Source organism: Leucoraja erinacea, chromosome 19 (genome assembly GCF_028641065.1).
Source record: "Leucoraja erinacea ecotype New England chromosome 19, Leri_hhj_1, whole genome shotgun sequence".
In the NCBI taxonomy this organism is placed as follows: domain Eukaryota; kingdom Metazoa; phylum Chordata; class Chondrichthyes; order Rajiformes; family Rajidae; genus Leucoraja; species Leucoraja erinaceus.
Window position 1 is genome coordinate 36,375,041 of NC_073395.1, and position 9,346 is coordinate 36,384,386.

The 9,346-nt window shown below is 42.7% G+C and overlaps 1 pseudogene; it reads right to left on the reverse strand.

Annotated features, from left to right (window-relative positions):
- Window positions 1-391: 391 nt before the first annotated feature.
- LOC129706037 (cilia- and flagella-associated protein 300-like) lies at window positions 392-8,760 on the reverse strand (annotated as a pseudogene).
- Between the last annotated feature and the right edge of the window lie 586 nt (window positions 8,761-9,346).

Sequence of the window (9,346 nt, forward strand, 5' to 3'; positions counted from 1 at the left end):
GGAACCTAAAGAATGACAGGTCGGGTCGTTTAGATTTACGATTAGAATAATTGATAGCAGAGCAGTGAGATGAAATTTAGATAAGGACGCCATGACAGTGTGGGGGAAGCCCAATAAATGCCTCGAAAAATGGCGTCGACGATCACACACGTCATACTACGCGTTTTTCGAGGAGTGGTCTATCTTGCTCCTTTATAATCTTTGGGCAGCATCTCTGGAGAGAAACAATGGATGCTGTTTCGGGTCGAGATCCTTCTTCAGTCTTAAAGAAGGGTCTTCACCCGAAATGCCATCCATTCCTTCTCTCCAGAGATGCTGCCGGTCTCGCTGAGTTACTCCTCATTTTGTGTCTATCTTCAATTTTCTTTTATTTTTTTTTTCTATTTCTTATGCCTTTATTAAGCAGTAAATGCAAATTGATGTGATAACAAAGACACAAAATATATCAATCATGTTGAAAGTCTTGAAGAGTAAATCTGGGTTACATTTACATAATAAGAGCAGAAAATATAGTTACAGCATACCTATAATTACTAATGTACAGTATTCCAGATTATATATTTTAAAAAATTATTGTAAAACAAACATGAAAAAAGATACAAAATTAACAACTGTGCTTGCAGGATTCTTTGAATGCGTTGTCACTTCACTTTACTGAAAATTCCAATTATAATTAGAAAGAATGAAAGTTTCAAATGGTGGACAAATTAATCCTTTGTTTTTCTCCTCATATTACATACTACTGTCTTCTTAGAGCATCCTCAGCTAAATTATCAATCTGTACATATTTTCACCAAAGGTACACCATTAATTGCAGAATAACCTTCCTCCAAAGCGGTGGTATAGTACATGTACATGACGCTTTATGGGATCCACGATCAAATAAGCAAAAGTTTGTTCATGCTTCTTGGTGGAAGGATAACATGTGCCATAATCATCACTAGCAGTAACCTTCCACACTGTATAGATGACACGTATTCCTTTAGTTTCAGGATCTTTCTGCACACTGACTATTTCCTTGTAAACTGCCTTGGTGATTTCTAGATTAGGGTCAATCGTATCTTCAAATTGACAGAGCATTCCCCCCAAGCAGAAATGTTTGAAGAGGCGGAAGATAAATTCCTTGCGTTCTGTATCACTGAATATTTGATAATTGTCAGAGTCTTCCAACAGTAATACCTGTCAAAGCCGATCAGCAATAACAAAATCCTCATAGAAGTCATCCAGACATTTATTAATGTGCCCCGTTTCTCGTATAATCTCATTAGTGTACAAACAGCCCTGCTCTGGGAGTAGAAGTGGGGGCAGACCGGATCCGCAACGGCCATGAGCTCTGGCCGAGTTCGGCGATCGTTTGCCTGCTTCTGCTGCTGTTGGAGGTGAGACGTAGCGTCGTGCCAGGGTCTTGAGCCTGTCCCACTTTGGCTGTCAGTTACGCGACAGGCCGGTGCCGCGCGAAGATTTCATTCGGTACAAAATCCCGGAGTGCCGCGTAATACCGTACACAACTCCATACCCCTCCGCGCTTCTCAGTGGGACCGGCCCCACGCAGCCACATGATGCCCATGCACCTCAATGCGATGACGAGTTTGCGTAATTTGCGTGCCAAGGACACGTAAGTGGGACAGGGCCTCAAGTGGCGGTGGGTATTGCCTTCCGGTTGTGAGGAGGCCCCCTGTGGGTCTATCTACGCAGGGATTCTCCCACTCTATATCTGGGGCCTGGGGTGGAGGGTATTGCGCTGAGGAGACCATTGCAACCTGTTTCTCTAGCGGTTCACAGACTCGCCAGCCGCCTGCAACTTTTGCGGGCTGGAGGAGTCTGTGTACCACGTGTACATGGAGTGTGTGAGGCTGCAGCCCCTGTTCCATTATCTAAAGGTGTTGGGCCTTGCCTTCTCCCCACCATTCTCATCTCTGGACACCCTGTGTGTAGGGGAGAGGGTGGGGCCGAGGATGTCCTGGTTGGGTTGCTCCTGGGCCTCGCCAAGCTGCCCATCAACGAGTCACGGCACCAGGCAATGCGGGCTCTGCCCAAGCCGGCTGCCTGCCCCTTTTCCGGGGTTACATCCGTGCCCGTGTGGTGTTAGAGAGGGACTACGCGATGTCCACGGGTACCCTGGGGGATTTCCAGGACCGCTGGGCACCGCGGGGGGGTTGAATGCATCCTTGACAAGGATTGTACGATAGTTGTGTAATAGTTTATCATTTGTTGTGTATTATGGTGGTGGGTTCTGTTTTATTTTATTATTGTACTGTATATATTATTTTAATATTTGAATAAATATTTTTGATTAAAAAAACTTCATATTATGTAGTATAAAGACAGGGTGAAGTTGGAAAAAACTTTATAGAGTGAAAATGCTATTTATTGAATATTTACTTGCAAATAACGTTTTTTCAATTTATATTATCCTAAACATTCTGCCCCAATGCATCTAACATTGTTTAAAATAACATTTGCCTTTTCTATTTCTATAATGATGTTCCAACCTTGCTTTGTGTGAATTGGTTTGCCTTGGTTCCTTATATTACAACAACTACACTTCAAGAGTTTAAGAAGGAACTGCAGATGCTGGAAAATCGAAGGTACACAAAAATGCTGGAGAAACTCAGTGGGTGCAGCAGCATCTATGGAGTGAAGGAAATAGGCAACGTTTCGGACCGAAACCCTTCTTCAGACTGGTGGAGGGGTGGCGGGGAGAAGAAAGGAAAAAGGCGGAGGAGACAGCCCGAGGGCTGAGGATGGGGAGGAGACAGCAAGGGCTAACAAAATTGGGAGAATTCAATGTTCATGCCCGCAGGATGCAGACTCCCCAAGTGGAATATGAGGTACTGTTCCTCCAATTTCCGGTGTTGCTCGCTCTGGCCATGGAGGAGACCCAGGACAGAGAGGCCGGATTGGGAATGGGAGGGGGAGTTGAAGTGCTGAGCCACCGGGAGGTCAGGTTGGTTATTGCGGACCATGCGGAGGTGTTCGGTAAAACGATTACCCAGCATCCGCTTGGTCTCACCGTTGTAGATCAGCTGACATCTAGAGCAGCGGATGCAATAGATGAGGTTGGAGGAGATGCAGGTGAACCTCTGCCGCACCTGGAACGACTGCTTGGGTCCTTGAATGGAGTCGAGGGGGGAGCTAAAGGGACAAGTGTTGCATCTCTTGCGGTTGCAACGGAAAGTGCCCGAGGAGGGGGTGGTACGGGAGGGAAGGGAAGAATTGACAAGGGAGTTACGGAGGGAGCGGTCTTTGCGGAAGGCAGACATGGGGGGAGATGGAAAGATTGGACCGGAAATTGGAGGAACAGCACCTCATATTCCGCTTGGGGAGTCTGCATCCTGCAGGCATGAACATTGAATTCTCCCAATTTTGTTAGCCCTTGCTGTCTCTTCCCCATCCTCAGCCCTCGGGCGCGTCTCCTCCCATCCCCCAGCCCTCGGGCTCCTCCTCCTCCTTTTTCCTTTCTTCTCCCCGCCACCCCCCATCAGTCTGAAGAAGAGTTTCGGCCTGAAACGTTGCCTATTTCCTTCACTCCATAGATGTTGCTGCACCCGCTGAGTTTCTCCAGCATTTTTGTGTACCTTACACTTCAAGAGTACTTGATAAATGGTGAAACCTACTATGCCGTGAAAGGTGCCACAGTATATAAATATAATTCTTCCTAATCTAATTACACAAATGCAGAAAATGGGTTCTCTTGGTGGTGTGATCATAGCAAGAATATCATTAGACTGCTGTTGAAGGTGTGAAATTTACAAAAACGAAGTGAAATTTTATTTTCGAACATCATGTACAAAAAAGGGTGAGTGGAAACGCAATGTGTAATACACTTGTCAGCTCAGTTTTCAATTTAATTTCACGATTGAGTTGGAATACATTTTTCTCCATATGCTATGATTTTCTTCTGCCCAGCCCCTAATTGGTGCAGAATTTGCACAGTAAATCAACTGCACATTGTACAATCCCCCATGTATTCACTCCATTGAAATCCATGGAATATAAAATAATCAAAATATAAATCGGGTTGGTTCTATAAATGGCAGGTAGCTTGCCTTGCTAGATTACCCCAGAGAGTGAAGACACCACTACACTTGCCAAGGGTTTTCTCAAGCCTGTGACTTCTGGTATCTTGAACAGGTGGAGCAGCCATAAGGGAACACCAGCACTTAGATGATCATCCCATCCCAATTTTGAGCTAGCAGTATATCACAGACATTTCTTCACCATTCACTTTGAACAATGGGGGGTAGAGTCTGCTTTTGCAAACATGTAATGGAATAATGGACATAGGGGCTGTGTATGGAAGCTGTTGCTTCAAAGCACCAGAAACCTTGTGCCAATCCTCACCTTGGGTGCTCTCTAGGTAGATGGAGAGGGAGGACTAGAGGCTCCAAAGACATAGATTGCCACCAGTTTGTGGAGGCAATGCTCAAACAGTGGCACTACATCCCAACCAACTCACCCATTGTTCTCTCATCCCCTGTCACCACTAACCCCCACCATTCCAACCATCCCATGTCAAACACAACCAATCCGCCTCTGAATCCTGTATGGGTCACTTCTGCCACTTTAGAACTAATTGATCTGCAGTGGCAGCAAGTTGTCCTCAAACTAGAAGGACTATCCAACAGAAGAAGTTCATCACTACTTGGTGTTATATTCCAATTGGATTTTCTTTTTTTTTAATCGAAAATACTTATTCAAATATTAAAATAATACATATATAGTACAGTAAAAAACAAAACAGAACCCACCACCATAATACATTGACGCACGATAAGCTATTACACAACTATCTTCCAATCCTTGTCAAAGATGCATTCAACCCCCCGCGGTCCCGGAAATCCCATATGGCACCTGTGGACAGCGCGCAGTCTCTCTCTAACACCATCTGGGCACAGATGTAACCCCAGAAAAGGGACAGGCAACCGGATTGGGCAGAGCCCTCTTCCGCCTGGCATTGGATTTTCTCATGGGGGGCTGCAAGTCACTATTTCTTACACTTTTAGTATATCCATGCGGGATATCCAAATCAAGGGGTAAATCATTTGAATTTAGAACTCAACTCAGCCAATCACTACTATTTCGATCTGTTTGTACCATCTCTTCCTTTCATGACATAAGGCAGAAAATCTCATTCCATATAAGATTGTTAAAGGTTTGGACACGCTAGAAGCAGGAAACATGTTCCCGATGTTGAAGGAGTCAGAACTAGGGGCCACAGTTTAAGAATTTAAGCCATTTAGAACGGAGACGAGGAAACACTTTTTCTCACGGAGTGGTGAGTCTGTGGAATTCTCTGCCTCAGAGGGAGGTGGAGTCCGGTTCTCTGGATGCTTTCAAGAGAGAGCTAGATATGGATCTTAAAAATAGCAGAGTCAGGGTATATGGGGAGAAGGCAGGAACGGGATACTGATTGGGATGATCAGCCATGATCACGTTGGATGGCGGTGCTGGCTCGAAGGGCCGAATGACCTACTGCACCTATTGTCTATTGTCTATAATGTGACCATCTGGTTATTGCTGCAAAGAAAATGTTATTTTAAACATTCTTCCTGTCACGTGACATTTGCATGCAGCTAAATTAAGACAGCTGTTGTGGCAGTAACAATGCGTGGTACTGGTAATAATGCAGCAGCTCAACAGCCTGGAGCGACGAGACACGGGACAGGCGCACAATGACTGTTTCCAGGAAGAGAGCTGGGAGCACCCTCAAGGCTGAGACACTCATGGGGAATTAGAAGTCTTTGTAAACCACTTGTGTTCACCAGTCATGTCGTTTCACATTCACATTTCCATACAAACCCCTCAAGCTATGTACCATATTAACAGTCACTTTAGCCAGTATACGTAAAGGAAATTTCATGGCTGAGTGCCACTATCAGTTTTTTTTAAGCAAAAAAAAAGTGCTGCTTCGTTTACCCGTCTTTTTATTTAATGTTAAACGCTATTTGATGTGTGCCTACTGAGAACGCCAGCACATAGTGCAGAGCAGCCAAATAAACAACAAGCTAAAATAACATTGCAGATAAGAAAAATAAATATAAAACTGACATGTCACAAAAGAAGTGAATGTGTTATTATATTGATAATTGCATGTTCAAAATGTGATAATTTCACATTCTCATTACTATCACACAATTCTATATTACTGGCAATGTTTAATGTAATATCTTATCAAATTACACATCTGAATAGTGTTTGAAGCAAGCATAGAATAAGAAATATTGGGGCACGATTGTGGTAGAGAATTGTAAAGAATAATTATATTTATTTAGTATAATCAAGAACCTTAAATGCAAAGTAAAAAATCATGAAGATTCATTTTGTCAAATAGACTGCAAAAATGATTTGACCCCTTTGGTCATTAATAGGATGCTACATTGGAACTGCAGTGTGTATTTAGTGCTGATAGAAAAGCGTGCAGGAAATGCTAAAATGTGGAGCTGTTTGATTTGTAATTCTGTTTCCTATTGAAAGATCTATATGATATGGTTAACAGATAAAAACAGACAGAAAGAATAGAAATGAGTAGGTCCTCCTCAAGTTGGCAGTCTGTGACTAGTGGGATATGCAGGGTTCAATATTTGGGCCCTGGTTATTTACAATCTATACTAATAATTTGGCAGAAGGAACCAAATTTCATATTTCCAAATTGATGACAGATTAAAAAAAGTCTGTAACTCATATACCAGGTTTAGCTTAGTTTAGTTTAGTTTAGAGACACAGGACCTTCGGCCCACCGAGTCCACACCGACCCAAAATCCCCGCACATTACAATTATCCTACACGCACTCGGGACAATTTACATTTATATCAAGCCTTCAAACCTGGTCGTCTTTGGAGTGTGGGAGGAAACTGAAGGTCAGGGTCTCTAGTGCTGCAAGTGCTGTAAGGCAGCAACTTTACCGCTACGCCATCGAGCCACCCTTTATTTACTTCTATCCATGGAACCAAGATATTGCTCAAGATTTCACTCCCCTGACATCATCAGTGTGATGAAGATGTAAAGAGGCATCAAGGGGATATAGGCAACCTGTGTGATGGGGCAGCAGCATGGTGGATGGAGCATAGTGTGCAAACATGCAAGGCCACCCACTGCAACTAATCCTGAATGCCCGTAATGATGATGAAAAAGACAACTCTGAGAAATGAAATATGATCAATATCCTGATTCCATGGACCAAAGTGGATACATGGGAACACAAGCTAAAGTGGTACTGAGAGACTTTTGATGTCTGCAGCTTTGCTGGTACAAGATACAAACAGGCTTGTGAGGATCTTCTTGCAAACTCTGACCTTTTCATGTTTTTGGATAACATCTGAATAACACAAATACTAACGAGGTCCAAACATCATGCTACTAAATGAACCAGCAGTCCTCAAAATGCCATGTTGAAGACTTCAGATGAAGGAAAGGAAAAGCTGAAGTGGCTGAGAAAGAAGTGGCTTATGAAAGGAGCTGCAGATTGTCTGGGGTGTGAAAGATAACTAATGAAGGGGAAACAGATGAAACCTCACGTCTCCTCCAACATTGGCATTTTCCGTGTCCATAACTTGGTGACATATCCTTTCCATAGATGACCATTGTGTTTTCTCCCATGGATAAGAAGGTGTAAAGATGGGATCACCGCCATTCAGTGCTTGTCCGAGTGCCGGACATGTTCCCATTTTAATCCATTCTTTGTCTGGCTCATCTATAGATGTGTTACAATTCTGATCGTTTATCCAAGTGATATCCATCTTCTGCTGTTTGTTCTGCAACTCTGGGCTTTTGATTTCATTGATAAAATTAAATTAAAAAAACAGATATCTTTGAGAAATTATTATCATTAATTTATTGGAAAGCCTTGTCCATGTTATTCCAATGATTTCAAGATTGAGGCAATAACTCTTATTCAAGTAAAACTATTAATTTTGTTCAAGACTTGTCAGTGAGTGCTGTTTCATGCAAGATTAATTTGCAAGCATAATTCTCAACCACGTCTCCTTCATATGGTCTGAAGCATTCACCATTCTTACAGACAAATCAAAAAATAAAGGTGATCTTCTAATCTAGTCATTCCAGTAGAATATCATTGGTCTTGCTACCAATTTATATGCTGCCTGGTCTTAATTTTGATTCTGCAAAGCATTATTTGGCCAGAATGCAGAATGGACGGTTCAAATGTCCATACAGCACTTACAGCCACTAACACCATTAGTGTTATAAATTCCTATTCCAGATGCCGCAGTTAATTAAGATATCATTGCCACACTCCTGGATTTGCCTACACTTATAAGCTAAAAATGTTCAGTATAAGTGAGACTTCACATTTAAATTATTTGGGATTATGGAAAAATACCTGCCTTAGGTTGTGGAGAATAATTTTATTCTTCTTTTAATTACAGTAGCTGCTTGCCGCTTGTTCAATTTCAATGTGGTGTATTTGCACCACTTTGTACACACTTACGTCAAACTGCAAAGTCTCTCTTCTGCACTCTCTTAAAGCTACTGCTTGATTTTCTATGAATACATTTGGAATTGTATTATTTGAATTGGTCAGAGAAGAAAATGTTGCCATCATGAATTAACAAAACTTTCACGAGTGTTCATTCCTTTAAGAATGGTGAACGAGACGTTTCTGAAAAGGGAGTTGCAGCTTGAGATAATGTGAAAGAGTTACCTGGTTTGATATTGGGCCAGATTATATGATCCTCAAACTGGCAGATGCTGGGAGTTGGCATGGAGTCCACTGTAGGTTGTTGAAGTTCCATGGGCATTTGGCAATGTTTTGCCATTGGGTACTGACAGGACAGGTACCCCGTCCAAAGGCTTGTTGGGCGGCGTAACCAGGAGCTGGAGATGTCGAATGTTAGGAGCCTGGGCCAGTAGGAGGGTGAATCTCCAGCGCCTTAAAGGTAGGCTGTAGGAGGTGTCCCTGAGACACAAAGATATACAGGCGACGTCGGTTTGCGGGAAGTGCTCCAGTACATTTAGCTAGTGGGCCGAATGGACTTTGGACTTTGAATAATGACACCTAAAACGCCCGCATGTGTAATACAAGCAAAAAGAACTTCACTGCGCTGTTGCATATATGACAAATAAAGCACTATTGGCCTATTGAATGCCATGCTTTGTAGCTATGAACTATGGTGGAGTCACATGCAGACATTATATCAGATGATCTAGCCAAGTATTCCTTGAACCAGTTCATGTGAAGCTGATTCATTGGCAAAGTAAGCAATCTTCTCAAAATAAAATATGAGATTGTTAAATTTGCTGATTTTACATTCACGTGGTATGACGTTGGGAAACAGGATTTACTGATGCTGCTTAAAGTGATCCTCAACTGGATTTAGGTTTGAC